The 12,756-nt window shown below is 46.5% G+C and overlaps 1 protein-coding gene across 1 annotated transcript in view; it reads left to right on the plus strand.

The window, feature by feature from the left end:
* NELL1 (neural EGFL like 1) overlaps positions 1-12,756 on the plus strand; it is a 3,594,225-nt gene that overhangs the window by 3,261,830 nt on the left and 319,639 nt on the right. The window lies entirely within an intron of this gene.

Genomic DNA, 12,756 nt, shown 5'->3' on the forward strand with positions numbered 1-12,756 from the left:
AAAAAGAATTGTAGCTCTAACACCAAGACAGAGAAAAATAAGGACACAAACTGGACTTTACAACATAGAAACATAAATAGTACTCGAATCACATACACGCATGCCAAGAATAACCTTAATCTACATGCCCATATAAGATACTCTAAACACAAGGCTAGCAAGAGAAATTCAAATGTCATTGATTTTAGGTATCCGTTTAATTTGTTTCCAGAGAAGACTGTGACTGTAGATCCAAAAAGCGACCAAGATCATCAGGTTGTTGAAAAGACTTAGAAGACCCATCTTTCCATATTCTCATAGTGGACGGATCAGATAAACCATATTTATAACCAGCTAACCATGTTATCTTTGTTGGAATGTTCAGTTTGTAATTCCTCGAGCAAAGTAGAGAATGAAGGCACATTAATATCCGCTAATTTAGACTTAACTGGTGGAGGAGAAATATTTTGTTTTCATTTAGTAGGCATTGTTTGAGAATTTTTGCCATCCAAATTTAAAAAATAAATATATATAAAAATTAAGGAGCAAGCCAGGCACAATATTATGAGAGTAATAGGTAGGCAAGAGTAAAATTCTGCCTAAATAAGGACTGTGCAGCAGCTAAACTGTGGGAGTGGCCTAGGCCTCAGCCACGCCTTTTCCTGGAAGTCACTCCACTCTCCTGACAGGAAATTCAGCAGCACCAGTTTCCAAGACACCGGAGAGCAGCTCACCTCACATTGTTGCAGGAAAACTTCAAGAAAAGGCAGAATAAGGTAATGTCTAGAGAACTTGTGAAAATAAACCTCCTTGTTTCTTTAAACTGGTAAAGCTAGCCTTAATTATCAGTAAAATCGTCAATAATCGGCACACTCTGCTGCAGCTCACCCAGAAGGTAGGGTGCTTGGTATTTAAATGTGAGACATGTAAAATATTACCATGCCCCCACAGTGACAAAGTCCTAAAAGGTATTTCCACTAGGTCAGGCCCAGATGTAATTTGTAGAAAAATAGAGTACAGAGGAAAATACTGATACTGATACTGATATCTTAGGAATGGGACAAACTAGAAAAATCATTAAGCAGCTATTTTAACAGATATTGAAAAAAATCCAATTCAATGGTGACATCAGAATGTTAATAAATATTAAGGAAAAAAAACATTTGGACTGTTGCCCTTTATCGGCCTCGACTGTCAGAATGCTATTAATGATAAACTGTCAGCTCCGTATACACAAACAATAGATTGACCTCAATGGGTAGAAATGACACCTCTGAATGCCACAGAATATTCAAAGTGGATGCTGCGGGTATTTAGTTGACACCATACTATCAGATCCTTCTTGACATATCTGTTGAGCTATATGTAACACCAGGAGCACACTAACAAGTGAGAGAACAGGAGGTCAAGACAATTCTTGTGCATCCCCTGTCTTTCCCAAGGGCCCTGCTCTTATCCTACCAGACATCTTTCTGAGTTTCATGTGGGTACAGTGCCCGCTTAAAACTGGATTTTAGTGTTAGATGTTGGGGCACTCTATTGATTTCTCTATGACATTCCCCCACACACCCCAGCGCTTAGAACCCGAGATTTTCACCATCTTGGAAAGGTCCTGGCACATTGCATTTTGGGCCTATTTACAGGAAGGCAAACATGAATCACAGGAAAAGTGGATATGGTTGTGTTGGACTTTGTCCTTTATGCAGGCTCATCCCCAGACTTTTTGATTTTGCCATCCACTTTTTGCTGAATTCTTTTCTGATGGTCTTAGGACTCTGCACACTTTACCTCTGCTAATCAGTGCTAAAGTTCTTGTGCTCTCTCCTTAAAAACATGTTAGGTTGGCTTATACCCACTTAGTATATTTCTTTACGTGTAAGTCACAAGTAAAGTGGGACTACCTGTTCCCAAGGTCTGTAAATTAAATGCCATTAGTGGGCTTGAAGCACTGATTGTGCCACCCACTGTAGTAGCACTTCAGACATGTCTCAGGCCTTCCGTTGAAGCCTGTGGATGTGCAGTTTTAAGCTGCCATTTCTACCTGGCAAAGTAACAGACCCAAAACGTCCTTTTTAGTATAAATAAGTCACACTTCAGGTCTGCCACGGGCAGCCCAGAGGGCAGGGAACAATGTATTTAAAAAGTAGGACATGCTCCTTTAGTTAGTCTAGAGCCAGGGCTAGGAAGGCAGGGCACATGTGCACTCCAAAGACATGCCTCTACAAGCTTCTCCCCACTTCAAAGGCACAACTGGACATATATACTGGACCTCAGACACCACCACTACAGTACCTTTCTGGACCTGTGGATACTCTGCCAGGAAGAAGGTCTGCTGTGCTGCTACAAGGACTTCCACTCTGCTGGACTACTGCTCTGATGTGCTGTGTAGACCTGCCACCCGCTTCCCTCTTACCTGGGTGAGAAGGTCTGGACCAGCATCTCTCGAACCCAGAGTGACTCCAAGGGCTAGTAGGATGACCTCCTGATCTAAAGCCTCAGGTACTTAACAGGGTTCCATGACCTTGCATCTGCACCTCAACTCTGCTCTCTGTAAGTCTACCCTGCCTAGTGATGCCACCCCAGTCCAGGACCCTTGGAGGTGGGATTAAGGTGCTTTGCAATCCTCTGTGGATCCAGCAAAACCAACGCATCTCCTCTGCTGAATGGCACAATCCTGAGCAGAACCGGTGCATCTCTGCTACTGCATGGATTAGACCCATTGCAAAGACCCACATCACAAATGCATTCCATATCGCCTTCAGAACTGCCTTTGTGCAACGTATCTGCGGTGCAGGTCCTCACATCTCTCCTTGATGGCAGCTTTGATGACAAGGCTGGACACCACAATACAGCCTCGCCGCTTCTCAATTTTGATGCATCACCCTGACTGTGCGCTGCATACTCTACACCAGCCTATGTATCACAAGCTCTGTCGATGGAATCCTCGACAATGATGCAGGCCCACGCATCGCAGCCTTGCGGCATCTCGGACCCAATGTATCACTCAACTGCACGACGCATCTTTTCCAACTCTCAACAACCAGGATTTAAAGTACTCTGTTTAGCAGGCCTAAATGGGTCCCTGTAGCCGGACCATGCACTATCGCAGTTGTAATGAACTTTCGACTTTGTACCAGTCTGGTGCAAACAGATAGCTGCAGTTGGCGCTATATGCTTTTTGGCACTAGTTTTACCCACATTTTTAACATTGAATGTCCCTGGTTCTACTAATTGGATTTTTATCATTTGGGTCTTAGTTTATTCATTTAAATAAGTTCTATTGTTTGAACGTGGTATGGGATCTTTATCTGTGGTGTTTTCAGTTTATTATTGTATGAAGCGCTGCACACATACTTTACATTTTGCCTCTAAGTTAAGCCTGACTGCTCTGTGCCAAGCTATCAGAGGGTTGACAGCTTACACTATCGGGTATTTAGCATTTGGGGCTCATAATTAGGTCAGAAATTATTTATGGTTAATTACTAGGCCTTAGAAAAATGTTATTAATGCCAGAGTAATCAGAGAATTTTCAATGATTACTCATTACACTTGTGATGCAAAATTACACTTCTGATGCAAAATTACCAAAATTATGCAATTAAGCCAGCTCAAGTAATTAAGAATAATTTGGGATACAAATACTTCCTCTGATGCACAGGAACAATTAACTAAAGAGAGCGAGTGGCTGCTGGCTACTTCTATTCGTGCCTTGTAGCGTTTAGTGCAATTTGATCAGCTTAAACTGCATCCTCTGGCTCATTTTGGACGTGAGGGTGCACTTTTCACCAAGGAAATAGCGCTAGATGCTTCTCACATTTTTAGGCATGTTTACTAGGAATTTTGGGCTAATTATGAGTAATTACAGTAGAAAGAATTCCACCAGTTACTCCCACCCTTAGTACTTACCAATTGCACAGTAGTCCTGCCTCTTACAATCTTCTGCTTTGCTCATTGAACTTTCAGAGCAAGCACTAATACGAAAAGTAACCTAGGCCTATGTGCAGTACTTGTCCAACATCTTTGTTCAAAATCTATATTTACAACTGCTTCAATACCTGGGAGTGCCATTTCACAAACGGGTCCACAGGAATGTTTACACTCTTCTATGAAGGGGACACCTGCTCCTCAGCTTCTAGCTTACTAGTCTTCTGATGACCTGCAATAATATAAGCTGCCACAAAGTCCCATGTCAGGGAGGGCTGCCAGCCCAGTGGTAGTGTATTCCTTACAGTTGTGAGGACATGCACCAGTTGGTGCTGGAGAGCATAACTAATGTGATAGAGTGCTGTAGGGTCTGTCAAAAGACAGTGCCAGGAATATCTTCGTAGAATGACCATATTAGTTATAAAATGCTTTTGTTTGACTCATTGCTATTTTGACTGGAAAGAACCTCGCTATCAGCTAATACTGGAAGACCAGGGTCACAAACGGACACTCATCAGCTCATGACACAACAAAACAGAAAAACTGATTCATAGAATATTAATACTAAGAATCATTTTGAACTCCCTACACTTCTTCCCCATTTGATTGACTTATTTCCTCCTCCTAGTTTCTCATTTTTCCACATTTTTTGTAGCCCTCTTTTGTAGGCACACTCCTTTTTAACTTCACTCTATCTGCCTCTATCACCTTTGTCTCCTGCACTCACTTTTCTGCTATAACCAATGCAAGCTAGGGGTTTAACAAATTCTGCTCATTCTAGTAACACTGTTTTGCAAAGTAATTTACATTTGTATTTTTTTGGGGTCTGCTTTTTATATTAATTCCAACCAAACTGTATATTTACCAATTAAGCTATTTAAGTAAATCATTTTTCAATTATTTGGGCTCTCCAGAATGGGTTGCAAATAATTTGTTTGTGTTTGAATGTATGTATGGCAGTGTGATTGCTCTGAATATAAATATGACACATTTCCATCAGGAGGCTCTCCCTAAAGAAGGCAACCATTGTGAATCATTGTGGCTAGTGATTCTGTGGCAGAAGTCCACTGGCTTTAGGTTTACAGCAACCTGCTGAATCTCTGCTGTAGGTAAAGACAAGGGGTTCCCTCTACTCTGAATGAGGCAAAGGATCCATGGGATCGGCAGAACTGGGCAAGCACATAGAGATGACGGATGGAGTGCTGAAACTTTTCAGACACTCACACCCAGTCACAGATCTGGGTTGATGCCATCATCGTTCTTTAGCTCACTTTGCTACCCCAGTTTGGACCCAGCCATATGCCAATCAGTCATGACCCTGTGCCTTCATGGTAAAATTCCAGTCCTAACTGTCAGGCCAGGTCCTACCGGGACCGGAAACAAGCACACTGAGACCGGTTTTTAGGTAACACCCCTCATCAGCCAGGCTAGCTTGAATCCAGTGGCAAAATGAGCAAGAGACCCATGTCTGGGCATACCCTGCCAACTTAGGGCAATCAAAGCAAGCACAAGGAGATGATGGATGGAGTGCTGAAACTGTTCAGACACTCACCCCCAGTCACAGATCTGGATTGATTCCATCATCATTCTTTAGCTCACTTTGCCACCTCAGTTCAGACCCAGCCATATGCAAATCAGTCTTGAGCCTTTGCCTCATAGAAACAGTCCAGCCCGAATTGCCAGGCCAGGTCATCCCTGGACCAGAAACAAGCATCCTGAGACCCGTTTCAGGTTAACACCCCTCATCAGCAAGGCTAGCATGAACAGTTGCCACTTTAAGACAGCTGTTATACTTTGGCCATACTGTAAATGACTCTAAATATCCATGTTCAAAATATGTGGTTGTAGAGTACTTCCATATCAGAAGCCCAATCCAAATAGGGTAGGTGTTCTGATGCAGTCTCACTGCTATATGCCATACAGTAGCACTTAAGTCACCAGATAAAGGTTTCTGATGGCAGAGTAGGCTGATTCTCCACTTTGAAAAACAAACTTTTTCCCTAGCCATAGCTAGGTGAGGGATACAAGGTTTTGGAATTCTCAGGCTTCTGCCGGTTAATCACAGATTTTCCATTTTGCCATACCCTAAATAATTCTAAAAGTCTCAGTTCAAAATATGTTGAGATAGAGTAGTTTCTAGCATTTATTCAGAAATCTATACAAGGTAAAGACTACTTATGAACATCTAGGCTAATCTAATAAACAAGTCAATGGGGTAGTTCCTCTTGTGGGGTTTGTTCAACCTTGTGCAGGATGGAATCACTGGTCTGATCATCATTTAACCACAATTCCTTTTTCACCACCATATACATTTCTCTGACCTGTCACATGTATGCATCTAACAGCATATACGGCTCAAAAAGATCTCCGATAAGGTGTCCCCAGGCCGGTCAGGCATTGCAGTGCTGGCTTGACGAGGAGCGCCTATGATGAAGCATGACACCCTAATGGGTGTTGAGGGCTCCATGATCTGACCACTCAGGTCCCATGTGATTAGACGAGTGATTCCATACTGCACAGGGTTGAACAAACCCTACAAGAGAAACTACCCCATTGACTCAGTTATTTAATTACCCCATGAGGAGGGTGGGTGTAGGACCTCATTAAACATATCTCCCTGTCACTTTATTGATTATAGCCAAGGCTAATCTAGCCATAGAAGTGTCCTATGCTGTTTTGAATATCTTCTATAGCCATATCAGATTAAAGCTATATAAATGTGAATGCCATTTAAACTGAGGGATAGCACAAATGTGAATTATACAAAATCCACATGAAACCATCAGCAGCAAGTTAATCTGTTAAATAGAGCTCCTAATGTGCTGTAACATCAAAAACCTCTTAGACACCCGCTACCACCGCTAATTGCTTTACAGTACAGAAAATCAATTACATCCTAATTTTGACTTTCGGGATCTCTCTGCTATCATTGATTTGAAGCAGGTGCACTGCAGCAAAAGGCAGAGAAATGTCGCTGACTGCTTTCAAATTGCAGCAAAATAACCAGGTGAGAGGTTTTTAATAAATGACTGGGCATGTCCTGATTTTAATCAGGAAACTACAAGATTATTTAAAGAACTGGAGTGCCATTTTGTTCTATAAATACCTTAAAAAGCTGCTTTGAAATTGAATACACAGTAAAATTGCCTCCTATCATTTACAACACCAGTAAATAATTGTTGAAAATGATTGCCTCACTTATGCTCTCATTACTAGTTTGTCACACTTGGGCAAGATATTTACTACATGTTGTAAATACCTCCTATTTCAAGTGTTTAAAAGGAAAATGGGGCGTCACAAGTGAAATCATTTTTTAACCCACACACATTCTGCATTTTTTGCCTTTTTCTGGGTATTTTCTCTTGATACTTTTTAGCAGGTTTGACCTGCTGGAAATTATCAGAGGAAAACTGTGAGGGTGGGATAATTATCACAACTCCTAATTGCGGTCCCTATGCAAACATGTTTGCACATGGATTATAATGTAATTCTTCCTTCATAATGAGAGCCTACTATTTGTTATTGATGTGGCTAGAAGTCGAGCATGAATTCAACACAGAAGTTCACCAAAGTTTAGGGTTGAATGATAAAGAGTTGAAATTTGGAGACGCATGATTGTGCCAAAATATAGCCGCCTTCCGGTGAGCTCCATTCGTTTTTGCACGTTTTTCGACTATTTAGCACGATATTCTAGTCAGAATGTTTTCCTAACTCAGGTCGCTGTGTTTAGAAGCACTTACCTGCTGCTGTAAGGTGTTTTACAAGACTTTCCGTTTGGTGGAAGTGGTGTTTTCCTCCTTCCTGCTCCAGCTCCCAGCTCTGCCTTGAGGTACTGCCCAGCTTGTCTGTCAGGGGGGCGGAGTGAGTATTCAAGAGAGGTCCTGGCTTTGGCCTAACCACTCCCACAGTCTGTTTTAGCTGCTGCACCAGTCATTTTGGCAAGCTTTTTCTCAGCAATAATTACAGTTTCCTTAATTTTGTATTTCTATCCAAGTTTAATTCTTCAAGCAAGAAAATGGAAAATAAAAATGCGCAAACACCTTAAAATAAAAGGAAGCAACAGGTGTCTCCACCTCCAGTTAAATCTAAAGTGGTAGAGTCAAGTGAGCCTTCTCTGTCATTAATTCTTGATGAAATTCAGGCGCTTTGTACTAACATGGATACAATTACATCAGAGATAAAAAAAATGTGCGCAAAGACATGGCTAGTATGTCAATGAAAAGTTCTGATAATTCAATTAAAATACAAGACTAAAGAGTTAAAATTGACGCTTTTTCTCCACTTGTGGCAAAAATTTCTCCTATGTCTGCCCTTCTTCTGATAAGGAAAATCGTAACAGACAATACAACTTACGCATTTTCAACTTACCTGAAGATGTTGAAGGTTCCGATTGCAGATTATATTTAGAGAATCTGATTCCTCACCTTCTAAACCTCAAATTTCCGCAAAAATTTGAAATTGATAAGGCACATAGGATCCCATTCCATCATAATCCTCAATCCACAAAACCTCGACAAATGATTTTCAAAGTTCTTTGCCACCATCATTTGGTCCTGATAAGAAAAGCAGTGCGAAAAATTCCTTCCTTGAGGGTCAACGTAAATAAACATTTTATCCACCAAGATTTTGCCAAAGATACTGTTTCAATTCACGGGGAATTTACTACTTTTCGTCCTCAGCTTAGAAGTCTTGGATTTAATTATGATCTTTTTGACCCATCAACAATGCACATTTGGAAAGATAACTTCTCCAAGGCCTTCCATCGACCTGAAGATTTAAGATTGTTCCTGGATCAACATTCGCAGCATTCAATGGATACTCATGACTCTGCTACTTGAATATTACTTTTTCGTATATTTCTGACTAATTAAAGGTTTATAGCCACACGGGGCTCCAACGATTTTGATCATGCTTGTAAAGCGTGTGTGTGTTTCATTCCTGTTATCAATGTTTAATATTTGTCATCCTTTCATGTTTTTTTTTTTCTTTTTTACCTACTCTCTCCTTTTTTCCTGTTCTGTAGCTACTATTTTTCACATTCTTTCTTTACTTTTTTTCTCCTCTTCTAGATCTTCTTTTTCTTTCTTTTCTATTATGGCTAATGTTCATAATGTTAAGATAGTTTCTTTAAATGTCGAGGGGTTACATCATTCTGTTAAGCGTACAAAGATTTTAGATTATTTAGGTAGTTGTAAAGCAGATATTTGTTTTATACAGGAACACATATTGAGGACAAAATCTTAGATTGGGGGGGGTGACCCACTTGTGGGACACCCCCGCGCCGCACGGCCACCAGCTGCTGCGTGTGCCCCCTGCCTGCCCTCTGCCTCGCTGCTGCCTCGTTTGCCGGCTGCCGCCGCTGCGAGTGTTTTTTGCCTTGTTTTGACGGTATATTGTGCTTGCTTAGTTTAACCTTCTTTTTCCCCTGTTGTAACGTTTATTTGTGCCTGTTTTATTGTATTCTCCGTGTTTGCTCTCCTTCCTTGTTGTCCGCCTACCTCGTCGCCCCCCGCCCTCCCTTCCCGCCACCGCAGCTTGTCCCCGCCCCTTTTTGACTTCTGTAACCCTCCCCGCTCCCGCCTCCCAGCTGCCCCGCCCACCCGCGCACTTGGCCTTAAATGGCGACCGTGCGACGCAGGTGAGTGTGACCCACTTGTGGGACACCCCCGCGCCGCACGGCCACCAGCTGCTGCGTGTGCCCCCTGCCTGCCCTCTGCCTCGCTGCTGCCTCGTTTGCCGGCTGCCGCCGCTGCGAGTGTTTTTTGCCTTGTTTTGACGGTATATTGTGCTTGCTTAGTTTAACCTTCTTTTTCCCCTGTTGTAACGTTTATTTGTGCCTGTTTTATTGTATTCTCCGTGTTTGCTCTCCTTCCTTGTTGTCCGCCTACCTCGTCGCCCCCGCCCTCCCTTCCCGCCACCGCAGCTTGTCCCCGCCCCTTTTTGACTTCTGTAACCCTCCCCGCTCCCGCCTCCCAGCTGCTCCGCCCACCCGCGCACTTCGCCTTAAATGGCGACCGTGCGAACGCGCAGCGGTAACGCGCAGCGGGCGCGCCGATTGTGCGCCGAAGGCGCGCCAAAGGTAAGCCCGTCTGCGCCCGTCCGCGACCGAACCGCGCCCAGCGCCAGGACCCCTGGACCTCGACCTCGAAGACCCCGACCTACCCGCCTGACGTACTCTGCCGCCACCCTCTTCGCTCTCAACACCGGCCGACTCCCAGAATGCCACCAAGCCACCCCAAGACGCACCCACGGACCCTTCAGCTGCCACGCCTGCAAGTTCACCTGCATCCGGACCTGCCTCGCACCAGCACCCGCCAAGCCGAACACCAGCAGCACCCACCTCAAGTGCATCCTGATCAACACCCGCTCCGTCCACAGACATGCCATCGAACTCTGGAACCTCCTTGACACCACAGCTCCAGACGTTGCCTTCCTCACGGAGACCTGGATGAACGCCTCTTCAGCTCCCGACATCGCCATCGCCATCCCGGAGGGCTACAAGATCGTCCGGAGGAACCGAAACGCCAACCAGATGGGAGGAGGCATCGCCATCATCCACAGGAGCACCATCCGTCTCACGACCAGCACCGACAACACCCTGACCAGCGCCGAACACCTACATTTCCAGATCCACACCAACCCGAACACCACCCTCAGAGGCACCCTGATCTACCGACCCCCTGGACCACGCACGCAATTCAGCGAGGACATCGCCGACTTTATCAGCCCGCATGCCCTCCCCTCCGCCGACTACATCCTCCTGGGAGACCTCAACTTCCATCTGGAGAACAACAACGACCACAACACCAGCACCCTGCTCGACAACCTCGCCAACCTGGGACTCAAGCAACTGGTGTCCACCCCCACCCACCTCGCCGGACACACACTCGACGCCGTCTTCTCATCCAGCACAGACATCGACTTCAGCCACGCCACAGAGCTTCAATGGACGGACCACAGCTGCGTCCACTTCACCTTCAAGAGAACGACGTCCCACCATCACCAGCAACAGACCGCCCGCAGAAGCTGGAACAAGATCACAGCAGACCAGCTCGCCACCTCCCTGAGCCAGCACCCTCCTGCCAGCTCAGCGAACCCCAGCCAGGCCGCCGACAACCTCACGAAGTGGATCAGCAACTGCGCGGACGAACTCGCCCCGCTGAGGACCCCGCCTAGCAGACCCGGCAGCAAGAAGGCCCCATGGTTCACCGACGAACTCAAGAGCTCCAAGAAGAACTGCCGAGCCCTCGAGAAAGTCTGGAAAAGGGAACCGACACCGGACAACAGGACCTCCTACAAACTTGCCACCCGGAAACACCACCAGCTGATCCGCGCCGCCAAGAAAACAGCATTCAAGGACCGGTTGGACAACAACGCACACAACTGCAAGGAACTCTTCAACATCGTGAAAGAGCTTTCCAACCCCAGCGCAGGAAACAACGACATCACCCCATCGCAAGACCTCTGCAACTCCCTCGCCTCATACTTCCACAACAAGATCACGGACATACACAGCAGTTTCAACAACCAACCAACGCACACCATGACCGACCAACCACCCCCCCCCACCACCACCCTCCACGCCTGGACCCCGATCAGCACCGAAGACACCATCCGCACGATGAACTCCATCCACTCCGGATCACCGACCGACCCCTGCCCTCACCACGTCTTCAACAGGGCCGACGCTGTCATCGCACCCCACCTGCAAGACATCATCAACACCTCCTTCGACACCGCCATCTTCCCTGAGAGCTGGAAACACGCCGAACTCAGCGCTCTACTCAAGAAACCAACAGCGGACCCCACCGACCTCAAGAATTACCGCCCCATCTCGCTTCTCCCGTTCCCAGCCAAAGTCATCGAGAAGACCGTCAACAAGCAGATGGCCGCCTTCCTCGAGACGAACGGATCCCTCGACCCCTCACAGTCCGGCTTCCGAGCCAAACACAGCACCGAGACCGCCCTCATCGCCGCCACCGATGACATCCGAGCCCTGATGGACAATGGAGAAACAGCGGCCCTCATCCTCCTAGACCTCTCCGCGGCTTTCGACACGGTCTGCCACCGCACCCTAGTACGGCGCCTCAGCAACATCGGAATCCAGGACAAGGCGCTGGAATGGATCATCTCCTTCCTCGACGGAAGAACACAGAGAGTCCGCCTACCACCGTACAAGTCAGAGGCCTCCGAAGTCATCTGCGGCGTCCCCCAAGGATCATCCCTGAGCCCCACCCTCTTCAACGTCTACATGAGCCCCCTCGCGGCCATCGTACGCAAACACCACCTCAGCATAATCTCCTACGCCGACGACACCCAGCTGATCCTCTCCCTGACCAACGACCCCACCGCCGCCAGAGCCAACCTGCACGAAGGGATGAAAGAGGTAGCTGAGTGGATGACGACCAGCCGCCTGAAACTGAACTCGGACAAGACGGAGGTCCTCATCCTGGGCTCCTCACCCTCCGCCTGGGACGACTCCTGGTGGCCCCCCGCCCTGGGCACCGCACCCAAACCGACAGACCATGCACGAAACCTGGGCTTCATCCTGGACTCCTCCCTCTCCATGACCAGGCAAGTCAACACCGTCTCCTCGGCGTGCTTCAACATCCTACGCATGCTACGGAAGATCTTCTGGTGGATCCCCACAGAGACCAGGAAGACCGTCACCCAGGCCCTCGTCACCAGCCGACTGGACTACGGTAACGCCCTCTACGCCGGTACCACCGCCAAGCTCCAGAAGAGACTCCAGCGGATCCAAAACGCCTCAGCCAGACTCATCCTCGACATCCCACGATCCAGCCACATCTCCGGACATCTGAGAGACCTTCACTGGCTCCCCGTCAACAAGAG

This window comes from Triturus cristatus, chromosome 3_1, assembly GCF_964204655.1.
Source record: "Triturus cristatus chromosome 3_1, aTriCri1.1, whole genome shotgun sequence".
NCBI lineage: Eukaryota > Metazoa > Chordata > Amphibia > Caudata > Salamandridae > Triturus > Triturus cristatus.